The sequence below is a fragment of the Leopardus geoffroyi genome, chromosome B3, assembly GCF_018350155.1.
Source record: "Leopardus geoffroyi isolate Oge1 chromosome B3, O.geoffroyi_Oge1_pat1.0, whole genome shotgun sequence".
Taxonomy (NCBI): domain Eukaryota; kingdom Metazoa; phylum Chordata; class Mammalia; order Carnivora; family Felidae; genus Leopardus; species Leopardus geoffroyi.
Window position 1 is genome coordinate 17,442,824 of NC_059337.1, and position 12,863 is coordinate 17,455,686.

Below are 12,863 nucleotides of genomic sequence, written 5' to 3' on the forward strand. Positions count from 1 at the left end.
GTGGGCAAAGCTTTGAAACACAATTTTAAATTAAAAAAAAAAATGCAAGTTCTGAAAAAGTACACATGACACCATTTTGATAAAGCTCTTAAAAGCAAAGACGACAAAAAGCATGTGGCAATTTTTAATGCAAGATAGTTAAATACACAATAAAGTATTTTTGCTTTATTTATTATAATCATTATTATTTTAGCAAAAGGATTAATAAGGAACACAAAGCATAGGATCCTGGTTACCTCTGGGAGGGGTTGGAGAAGCCCAGAAGCACACGCAATGTTCTCAGAACTGTGCTCATTCCTCAGGCTGGGTGGTGGGTTTACAGATTTCCACTTTATAATTATACTTTATAACTAATGCATATATTGCACATATTTTTGTATGTATAAACTATGAAAGAAGATGATAAAAATATGGGAGGGATTCACAAAAGAGATCATCCCAGTTTTCCAATATGATTTTTCCAGATTCTAAGTTATTTGTATAAATAAGTCAGAGGAATTAAAGAACCACTACAATGATATAGTTACTCAAGGACTTATCCTTCAGGATACATTTCAAAAGAATGTGGACTCATAACCTATCAGTGCAATTTGAGACAAAAATCATGAGATAAAAAATGTAGAAATATTCACTTCACAGGTAATCAGGTTCGCTAATTAAGAGTGTATTATGTAAACTGTCTGGCAATTTCCTGTAAGGTTGAACATGCACCTGACTTATGATCCAGCTAATCTATCCCTAGCTATTTAACCAAAAGAAATGAAAAGTTCACAAAAGACCTGTATGGGAATGTTGGTAGCTGCTTTATTCTTAATAGCAACAAACTGGAAACAACCCAAATGCACACCAAAGAAGAACAAATTAAAAAATCGTGATATGTCCATTCGACCCAATATTGCTTAATGATAAAAAGGAACAAACCATTAATATATACAAAATTATATACAGATGAGCCTCAAAAGTATAATGCGTAAGCCAGGCACATATTGTATATTAGTCTGTTCGCATGAAGTTCACGATCAGGCAAAACCGATCTATGAGATAAAAATCAGAATCATGTTTGCCTTTGATGGGGGCAGGAGAGTTGTGGATGACTAGAAAGAAGCACAAAGAACTTTCTAGGGTTATGACAATGCTCTTTGTCTTGATTGGGGTGTTGGCCATGGTAGTGTAGACATTCATCAAAAACACATCGAACTGTACACTTAAGACAAATGCACTTCATAGAGCGCCTGGGTGGCTCAGTCGGTTAAACATCCGGCTCTTGATTTCAGCCCAGGTCATTATCTCGTGGTCTTGTGAGTTTGAGCACCACATCAGGCTCTGCACTGACAGTGCGGAGCCTGCTTGGGATTCTCTCTCTCTCCCTCTCTGTCTGCCCCTTCCCTACTCATGCTGTCTCTGTGTCTCTCAAAATAAATAAACTTAATTTAAAAAAAAATGGATGCACTTCACTATAGGTAAATATATCTGAATTTAAGTTTTAAAGTGTGTATCGTGTAAATTAGAAATTTTGCAGCCGTTCTAAAAAAAGAAAGCACAAGGCTTGCCATTTTTGCTATTATGTGAGTTCCCAGAGATGCTCATCTCCAAACTTCATGCCCACAGCTGTCTCTACATATAAATACATTTTCAGAAGTCCATCTGCCTAAGGTCCACTGCAAAGGGTTTTAGCTGTGTTAGGCACCAAGGGGTCTCCACAAAGCAATCCAGGGGTAGGAAAGATACTAGTGATCTCAAGTTGGTTCAAGTCCCTGCATGGTCAAGGCGATGTGAGTCCCAGTCTCCGTGAGATCTGTTTACACCCAACTTGAGAAGATTTTTTTATTTTAGATTTGCACAGATAGCCCGGCGCTTACAGGACCGTAAATGCTACATTCCTCTGTGATGCTTTAAAGGCAATATGGAGGTTTCAGAGAGAATTTGGATAGAGATGGCTGGAACATCTTTTTCTGACAACTTCCGGAACCATGTTTGGGTGAAACATCAATAAGAAAAGTTCTTGGAAAACCTGGGGCAGGAGTGACAGGCATCCTTGGAATCACCATAGGTTCAAGGCTTCTGTCCCTGCACCAACACCTTCTACAGATTGGCACTAGCCTATCTGCGTCCTGATGGTAGAGATGTTCTTGTAATTAACTTTCACACATACCAGTAGTAAGGATCTCTGCCTGGCAGAGAGCATCAAAGATGCTACTTTTTTTTTTTTTTTTTTTTTTTGAGAGAGAGAGAGAGAAAGAGAGCAACAGAGTGCAAGTAAGGGAGGAACAGAGAAAGAGGGAGACAGATCCTGAAGCAGGCTCCAGGCTCTGAGCTGTCAGCACAGAGCCCCGCGCAGGGCTTGAACTTGTGAACTGAGAGTTCATGACCTGAGCTGATGACGGAGGTGCCACCCAGGTGCCCCCATGCTACTTTGGTTTTGAAATGCATCAGAAAAGTACCTGCAAAGTAGGATTACATCAAGATTTGTGTTCCCTCTGATTAATGCCACCAGCTCTGAGATGTTTTTGTTTCTTTGTTTCTTAATGTTTATTTTTGAGAGACAGAGCACAAGCAGGGGAGGGGCAGAAAGAGAGGGAGACACAATCCGAGGCAGGCTCCAGACTCTGAGCTGTCAGCACAGAGCCCAACGCGGGGCTCGAACGCACAAATGGTGAGATCATGACTTGAGCCGAAGTCAGGCGCTTAACGGATGGAGTCCCCAGGCGCCCTGACCAAAGATGTTTTATCAGCAGCAGGGAGGCTGCCCGCCACCTCCCACCCCCACCCTTGCCCGCCTGCCCTACCCTACTCCATAGTGCTGTATGTCACTTTGTGCATGGCTCTTTGCCTCTGTGTTTCCTCCTCTGTGAAATGATCGCATTGGAGTAGATCTTTTGGCTTCTGCAATACCATGATTTCCCTCTTTGGTTTTTAATCGAGAGTGCTACCTTGGTATCTTATACTCTAACCCACATGTCTCCTACCTTTGCCTTCTCTGTTAAGTAATTAACAGTCTATAAATCAAGGCACAGGCAAGAGAAGCCAGGCTCAGGGAACAACTGCTTCCTAATTTGTTTTATTAATGCAGATTTCCCACACATTAGGATTTCTTAGAGTAGGACCCATTTTTTAGCTTCTAAATTTTTAACTTCTAAATTCGCATATGTATTCTTCTAAGAATATGGTATGGGAGACAAACAGATCCATCACCACAGCAGATGCGAATGGTTATAGGTGATCCACAAGAGGAATCTTCTTCCAATTGACTATTGAAAATGTTCCTGTAAAATGCCCTCTTTGGGATATTAAGTTCCAGTGTAAACCTTATTCTGTCGGATATATTTGTACATTTCTTCAGGACTTTTTTTTAAAGCAACATTGGTGTGTCTGGGTCGAAACTATAGCAAACCCTGTTCTGGCCTCATGGACGCACTGCAGATAAGTGAGATCTTGAAGTTATGCAGACGTCTGCGCTCTACAGTGTGGAGACCACAATATCAAGTTGTTGACATTTGTCCTTGGAGGACCATTGATCAACAAGAGAACTGAACACTGACACAGGGGCAAGAGTATGAAAGGGCTGGATGGTACATCCCATGAGGGATGATTAAGACATATAGACATTAAGAGAAGTCTTCTATGACCTCTGGTTCTATATACCTGGAAGATTATTACTGGACTTGACCCAGGTAACTCCAATGTGCAGAGCTAGACTAATGGGAAGGAAAACAGATTTCACTTCTTTCTGAGAATGTTTCTTCTTTTCCAATAGAAATAAATAAACTCTGTTTGGAGCACTGCCTTGTACCGGAAGGAACTCTGCGTTATTAGGCTGTCCATACAGAGACTGGATCCACACCTACCGGGGAAATCGTCCAAAGAAGTACTGGATTAACTGGGAGGATGACAAGTGATATCTGAGGTCCCTGGATATTTAAATTCTACTTCTGTGCTTGGATTACTGTGGCTGATGGTCACTGAAGGAGCCTAGCTTTGCTTTAAATGAATAGGGATGAGCTTTAAAGTTGAAGATGTATTAGTTTAATAGGATGTTGAATTTATCTTATATTATAGAAACCCTGTTGAGATAGCTCCTGAAAGGGGTCCGAGGCCCGGTTCCAATATGCTAAAAAGTTAGAAGGTCAGGGATTGCTTTCAAACCTGCCACATGGTGTGGGAGATGGGTGAGCCAGGTAGGAGCTAGGAGGAAGTTAAGATAATAGTGTGCTAGTTGCAAATGTTTGACAATAGGCTGGGGGAGGGAGGTCTGATTTGCAGAGCTTGTCAATTTCTTCTGTGTAAATATTCCACCTTGGCTAATGAAAGCTGCCAATGTGAGGTCACAGAGTACAGAGTTCTGAGGAGACATACATCTGGATTTTGTGAGGCTCTAGGACATCACTGGGTTAGGACACCTGAGAACCTTGTGTTACTTTTTTTAAACAAATTAAATATGTATTCAGTAAGCAACGTATTGCAACGCAGTACAAAAATGGCAATAGCTATAAACGGGAAATTCACAAAAGAAACCAGAACAGCCAATAAGCATGAAAAATATATTCCCTAACCTGATTGGCAGAATTAAGAACTGGACAATACCAACTGTTCATAGGGATAAAGGGAGGAACTGAACTCTTATTCACTGCTACTGGGAAGATAAATTAGTGAACCCACTTTGGAGAGCAACGTGGCCATATCCATAATGTTAAAGATGCACCTAGCCCATAACCCAACAATTCTGCTCATAAAGCGTATACCCTAACATCTCTTGATGTATGCACCAGAAGACATATATAAGAATGTTAATTGGAACATTGTTTTCAACAGTAAAAAACTAGAAGCAATCTAATTGTCCCTCAGTGGAAGGATGAATAATGGTGCATTATTCATTCAATAGGATACTATACGGAGGTTAAATTGAATGAACTAGATCAAAGTGAACCAACATAGATACATTTAATAACTAATATTGTGTAAAGGAACAATTTGCAAAAGTTATATAACCACATGTTACTGTTTATGTAACTATTAACACAAAACTATAGCATATATTCGTTAATAGAAATATACATATGTAGCATAAGTATAAAATACGCATGGAAATAATAAACAGCAACTTGAGACATTATCTCCGAGAATGATGAGAGAGGAAAGGAAAAGAGTAATTTTAACTGTATTGGTAATACTTTATTTCATGAGAAGACGAAAGAGATTTGAGGCAAATGTGGCAAAATGTTAGTATCTGTTCAACCTGGATGATGGATACACGTATGTCTGTTAAATTATTTTCTGTACTTTTCTATATGCTTGAACTGTTTTATAATTTTTTGTCTTTTTTAAAATAAGTCTTTGAGGGGCGCCTGGGTGGCGCAGTCGGTTAAGCGTCCGACTTCAGCCAGGTCACGATCTCGCGGTCCGTGAGTTCGAGCCCCGCGTCGGGCTCTGGGCTGATGGCTCAGAGCCAGGAGCCTGTTTCCGATTCTGTGTCTCCCTCTCTCTCTGTCCCTCCCCCATTCATGCTCTGTCTCTCTCTGTCTCAAAAATAAATAAACGTTGAAAAAAATAAATAAATAAAATAAGTCTTTGATTTTAGGACAGTTTTAGATTTACAGGTTAATGCAAAGATAGTACAGAGCTTTCCTATATACCCCAAACCCAGTTTCCCCTATTGTTAACATCTTTTTTTCTTTAATTTTTTAATGTTTATTTATTTTTGAGAGAGAGAGACAGAGCACAAGCGGGGGAGGGGCAGAGAGAGGGAGATACAGAATCTGAAGCAGGCTCCAGGCTCTGAGCTGTCAGCACAGAGCCCAATGCGGGGCTCGAACTCACGAACCGCGGTATCATGACCCGAGTCAAAGTTGGATGCTTAACCAACTGAGCCACCCAGGTGCCCCTATTATCAACATCTTATGTTAATATGACACACTTATCACAATTAATGAGCCAATATTGACACATTATTATTATTAACTAAAGCCCATATTTTATTTAGCTTTCCTCAGTTTCCCCCTAAGGTCTATTTCCTGTTCTGGGATCCCTTTGAGGGTCTCACATCACATTTAGATATCATATCTCCTTGGACTTCTCTTGACTGTAAGAGCTTCTTAGACTTCCCTTGTTTCTGATAACCTTAACAGCTTTGAGGAGTACTGCTCAGGTATTTTGTAGAATGTCTGTCAACTGGAATTTGTCTGGTGTTTTTCTCATTATTAGACTAACGTGTTTTGGGGAGGAAAACCACGGAGGTAAGGTTGCGTTCTCATCCCATCATGTCAAGGATACACACTGACTTATCACTGTTGATGTTGACCATGACCACCTCGCTGAGGTGGTATTTATCAGATTTTTCCACAGTAGAGTTACTCTTTCCCCCTATTTCCATACTATCCTTTTTGAAAGAAAGTCATTATGCTTAAGGTGTAGGGACATATGCTCCCCCCTTCACAGCGAAATAGTTCCATAAATCATTGGGAGTTATTCTGCATGGAGGATTTGTCTATCCTCTGCATTTATTTAATTGTTGTTTCTATTGGTATGGACTCATGTACACGTATTTCATATTTTGGGTGACAATCCAACACTACTTTATCTATTTTGTTTTGTTCAACTTGTTCCAGCTTTGGCTGTTGGGACCTCCATCAGTTGGCTCCTGTGTCCCTTTGACATATCCCCATCATTGAATTTCGTTGGTTCTTGGGGGTTTTTTTAGTCCAGATCTTCCTTATTCTCTGGAGTATAAGATACTCCAGGCTTATCTTATGTATCTCCTGTGTCGGTCCTGTAATCAGTCATTTCTCCAAAAGCTCTCATTCCTTCTGATGGAGAACCCTGTGAGAAACCAAAATCTGGGCACTAGCTGTGTTTCTTGCTTCTAGATCCTCTTGGCTGGCAGAACAAGAAAGCATGCGTGTATACTAATGTGTATTTACACGTGTCTGCATCTAGACTAAGGTAAATATAAACTCATACTGAAGTCTCATACCCAGTCCCCAGCTCTAAACCATCAGCACATGGGCCATTGTGACCTTCTCCCTTGCCCTCAGTACAACAGTGAGAACCTGAGTCTCCCCATCTGCCATCCATTAATTATTTCTCCATTTCCAATTTTTTAAGAAGAAAAAGGAAAGCTGTAGGGAAATGCCTCAACTTAGCGCATTATCCAGACCAAAGGTGCAGACTAGTCACAGGGTAGACATTTGCCAGGAGAGGACACTTCATGTCATGATCCATTTGCAGCCCAGACCTCCCTTGGTGCCTTGCACCCTTCCAGTAGGCACTCATGGAAACACAGGCAAAATGTCCCTTCAAAATCAGTCCCTGAAGCCCATATGGGAAAGCGGAAGCCCACTGAAGGGCACCTGGCAGGGCACTTGAGGAAGATTAGCCAAAAAGGAAAGTCGTGGGATACAAGCTAAAGAGAAAATCCAGAGAGGAAACGTTCATTTTCAGCAGCAGCTCCTAATCTCTTTTGAATTGTAGATCTCCCCAAGACTCAGAAGAGGGCCATGGACCCTCAACCCAGAAAAGCCTTCACACAGATCAAGCAGCATGAAAAAATTGTCCCATGGTGGGGTAAACGTCACCTCTGAGCCTATACTTGGACTTCAGGTTAAGAAAGCCTTGTGTATATTTCACGAATGTCAAGTTTGTGGGCTTGCTTATCTGTGAACAGGGAGGGGTGAGCAGGTGGGCTCCGGGTGAAGACTGCATCGTTTGAGCCCAGCTGTTTTCGGGATGGGCAAAGCGCCTGCCTTCCAGGTGTGGGCCCAGGATCTGTCACTAGCAGCTGCCCATCCACTTTCATAATGACCTCCCATTTACAGCAAGTAGCAAGTGATGCTGGGTTTCTATTTATGGAGGTAAAAAAATTTTTCTCTTAAAGCCAATCTAATTTTTTTTTTTAATTTGTTTAGAGAAAGATGTGAAGTGACATTTGGGACCGTAGGGAACTGAGGTTCTGAAACTAGGTGCAAAGAGAGATGTCTTGAGTATAGTGAAAAGTTCACATGCTTTGGAGCCAGAAGGGTCTGGATCCAAACCCTCTCTTTGCCAATTGCCAGCTGTGTGATCTTGGGTAAGTGAAACTTTTCCCATCTGTAGAATGGCAATAATACATTTGGCATGCAGGACAGTGTTTCTGGTACCACTCACATCAGAATCAGCTGAGGTGCTTGTAAAATGGAACTTCCCAGGCTGCCACCCCAATGTTTTTCTCTTATGAAATCCTAAGGGGAAAAGCCTAGAAATCTGCACTTTAACAAGGGCCCCCAATGCTTCTTATGATGTTCTGTGGGCTTTGGAGCGGATAAAATGAGCTAAAACAGGTAAAGCACTTGGTACACAGGAGCAGGAAAGACGATTGCTTTGGATGGTGCAGCATCTGAACATCATCTCTTTTAGAGGGGATCCCAAGGGCCCAGCTCAGGATTGTCATGGATGGCTATGCAGGTTGTGCACTGCACACAAATCTAGTGATTACCACCTTGGAATCGTGCGGTGCATAAACTATATGATCATACACGCCCTCCTCAGAAGGAGCTCAGCTGATATAGATCCTCTCCGTTCTTTCTCCTTTTTGCACTTGGTTCTCCCAGCCTTCCTTACAATTCTCAGCTACACAGGAGCCCTCCAGTGAATCCCTCCAGTGATCAGCTGGCCAGGAACTGGATTTTGCTGTTTGTGATCTACAAACTTGACAGGATGAGTGGCCAGTGGCTGCTTTGTTTCCTTCCATCAAGCGTTCCTCAGTGGTGTTCCTGGGATTTGGGAAGTGCTATAGTGCCCCTCCCTGGTGGAGAAGTTAAGTAGGTAAAGATACGACCCATTCCCTTATCCAAGCTCTGTTCTGCTTCAAGCTGTTTTACAGATTGGATTTTGGCTCAATAGTTCATTTGGAAAGAATAATTCTACTGCTTAAAGGAAAAAAAGTTTGAAAACCACTGCATGATATAGGATACCCCAGAGGAGACTGTGTGGTGTGGATGCAATGAGGCAGAGAGAGAGAGCAGAGGAGGCTGAGGCTGAGTCCTGGGGTCTGTGGGTCTCCCTAAAGTGAGGGCAGCTCAGGCCCTCATTTCAGAAGTTATGCTGGTAGGTGCGAAATCCCATTACCTGAGTAAGGGAAATTTGTGAGGCCTCTCAAAAGTTTCCCTTCCCTCCTCATGGGAAAAGTGGACGGTGTCCACTTATGAGAAGAAGAAGGGGGTGCTGCTGTCCAGGATCACTGTGTCAATCAGAAGCCCCCTGACCTCGGGAGAGGGGAATAGGAGGGAACTTCTGAAGAATCTCCAAAGACCACAGCCAAGAAAAAGGGACGGAAGTCATTACTAAGGGACCAGAGGGGGAAGGGTGCATGGTACTTTCCTTTGCCATGGGGTCACTGGCCAATGGGAGTGAGGGTGAAGCAAGATAAAGGGGTTTGGACATTTCCCAAAGGAACCAGAGCTCCCCCAAAATCTGCAGCACTTGGAACATAAAAATAGAGATGTTTCTTTGCTCTACAAAATCTGACATTTGCAACAGAGGTATTAAATTTTCATTGCACATTTCCTCTTGGTTCACAACTAAGACAGTGGAAAAAAATTCCTCCAACGAAAGATGATATGTTGAATATTCTTACGAATATCATCCCCTTCACCTGCTTATCATGGATCAGCTGCCCCTGGGCTGCTGCTTGCTTCTCGCTTCTGAATGGGCCACAGACAGAGAGGGCTGTGTTCGTCTGGCTTTTATTGTTGTGTACCAGACTCGTCTCTTGTTTTACTAATTTATTCCCTTTTATCCCCATACCCCAAGGTTAAGGAGGGGGATGGGGAACCCCATCATAAACGTAGGCAGGTAGGTTTTTTTTTTCAACGTTTATTTATTTTTTTTGGGGACAGAGAGAGACAGAGCATGAACGGGGGAGGGGCAGAGAGAGAGGGAGACACAGAATCGGAAACAGGCTCCAGGCTCTGAGCCATCAGCCCAGAGCCCGACGCGGGGCTCGAACTCAGGGACCGCGAGATTGTGACCTGGCTGAAGTCGGACGCTTAACCGACTGCGCCACCCAGGCGCCCCTTAAATTTTGTATATAATGTAAAAGCAGGGTTATACAGTAAGACACACAACAATATAAGGGTACAGTAGCGTTTGGGAGAGGGTCATCTGATGAAAGTTGTGGCCCCCCCCCTCCCTGGAAGAATCTGCCTCTATTCAAAACACAATTTTGCATCTTCTAGGGTTCAGGGACCCTGACAGCCCTCTATGGACATTCATTGAACCCCAAGTTTGTTACCCCTGTGTGATAAGAAAATTGTGAGCATTTGAAATGCAGACTCTTTAAAATGGACCTTTCATTAGTTTCAAGATTATAAAAATAAGTTGCGTTGAAATAACAAAATTGCAACAAAATAGAAATGCTACATTAATGAACAGATAATGATTATTTCTAGTTAGTGCAACATAGAGATTGCTTAGATATAAATAGATTCTTCTAGGCGAGGAGGAAAAGAACTTACCTTTGTTGAGTGCTTACTTTTGGCCAGGCATTGTATCTGATGTAGTATTTCCTTTTCCTTAAACCAGAGAGCTGGTTATTGTTACCACGGGCATTTTCACAGATGGGGAAACTGAGGTACAAGCAGAGGACAAAGGTGTTCCCAATGTGGTACAACTTGTGATGTAAGGTGTTAAAACTTCTGTTTTTTTTGTTTTTTTTTTTTTTTAATTTTTTTTTCAACGTTTTTATTTATTTTTTTGGGACAGAGAGAGACAGAGCATGAACGGGGGAGGGGCAGAGAGAGAGGGAGACACAGAATCGGAAACAGGCTCCAGGCTCTGAGCCATCAGCCCAGAGCCCGACGCGGGGCTCGAACTCACGGACCGCGAGATCGTGACCTGGCTGAAGTCGGACGCTTAACCGACTGCGCCACCCAGGCGCCCCAAAACTTCTGTCTTAAACACAGACATGGAGAACATTTTTAAAAATACACTACTTACAAAAATTAATTTATTTAGCAAAATGGAGTTAATGTTCTCTGACGGGGGAACTCAAATTCTGTCTTATCAAAATAACACTTAAAATCAGTGGAATTAGGGATTCCTGTGCCACATACGATTACACCATTGGGTTCCTTTGTCTCATTTTCTTGGGTTTTCATTTGGAAAGGTTTTTTTTTTTTTTTTTTTTTTTTTTTTTAAGTCCTAGTAGATCTACAACATGTCATACCTTAAAGAGAAAATGTCCCGTTGGACACTACTCACTCATTCACTCCATAAAACTTTGCCTCTCTTAGGAAGGAGCAGCCCTGCTTCCCAGACTTGGAATCAGCTTTTTCTTCACACTCTCTCCCACCTCACCCCACCCCCACTTTTTTTTTTTTTTTTTTTTTTTTTTTTTTTTTTTACCATCTGTACCATTGCAAATGATTTGTAGACAGTTTGTGTCCATTTTTCCCACCAATGTTACTTAGGGGCGTGTGTGCACATAGGAAGCCTTCAGTACATGTCTGCTAAACTGAGTTAAATTCCTACCTTTTTAATGGGAAACATTTTTAATGCAGAAAAATAAGAAAAGTTTTGAAGAGACACATGATCCATGTGCCAGGATTTGCAGCAAATAATATGTTCTCATTTTTGTTTTAGATGTTCGTTTGCTTTAAAGGAATAAAATTTGCAGATGGTTTTACTCTGGTTTCATTCTCCTGCCCACTGAAGAGAAAACTATGAACATTATTTTGACATGTATCTTCCTGATCTACAGTTTTATACTTAAAAAAATTTTTTTAATGTTTATTTATTTCTGAGACAAAGAGAGACAGAGCATGAGTGTGGGAGGGGCAGAGAGAGAGGGGGACACAGAATCTGAAGCAGGCTCCAGGCTCTGAGCTGTCAGCACAGAGCCTGACGCGGGGCTCGAACTCACAGACCGCGAGATCACGACCTGAGCCGGAGTCAGACGCTCAACCACCTGAGCCGCCCAGGCGCCCCTATATGTTTATACTTTTACTACCCATTATCCTCATGTATTATTTTACATGATTTAAAAATTTTACATATTCTGTACCTTGCTGTTTAAACTTAGTATGTGTTTTCAAGATCTGTTCCTGTTGATGTTATCGATCTAGTTTATTTCTTAGTTATTACATAATATCCCATAATTTGACTATATCATGTCTTACTTATCCCTTCCCAAGTGAGAGGCATTTAGAGACTTCCTGTCCAACTCTTCACTATAACAATGCTGTAATGAACTTCCGTTTTACAACTTGGGTTACTTTTTGTATATTGGTAAATAGGGGAAGGATGTTGGTAGAACATGGAAGTCACGTTGGCTCACAGGTGGTTTTTCCCAATATGTTACGGTCTTGAAGCGATAGAAAAGAGAAAGTCTTAGCAATGAATACAGACCGGAGCTGAAAATCTACAGAAGTATCTTTCTTCAGAGCAAACAGTAACAGGATTAATGGCTTCAAAGGCCACTATGCTTTCCACTAATAAATGATCAGGTGATGCTTGAGAGGGCAGATGAAGAAAACAGAGAAATGGGATCATTTCCTCCTGTGCTAAAACAATGAAATAACAAAGAAAACTATCCCGAGGGCCATATTCTTAATTTTATGAAAATTTTAATGAAAATCCACACCTACCCGTCCAGGAAGGATCCCCAAAGAAGAGGCATCTGGGGTCCTAGGGGCAAATGCCAGCAGTGGATTAACTGTACTGTATTTTTGTCATGATTTTAAAAACATTTTTGTTTTTGTTACTTCTTGGGTGACTAAATTCCACAGGTTTTGAGTGATGTTCCCCAACCCTGTTTTCCCCATAAGACTTGCTATATTTAGCAGAGGGATTTGCATTTATTTCCTTAAGTGCATGTGTAAGAGTTTCTCTAGAGT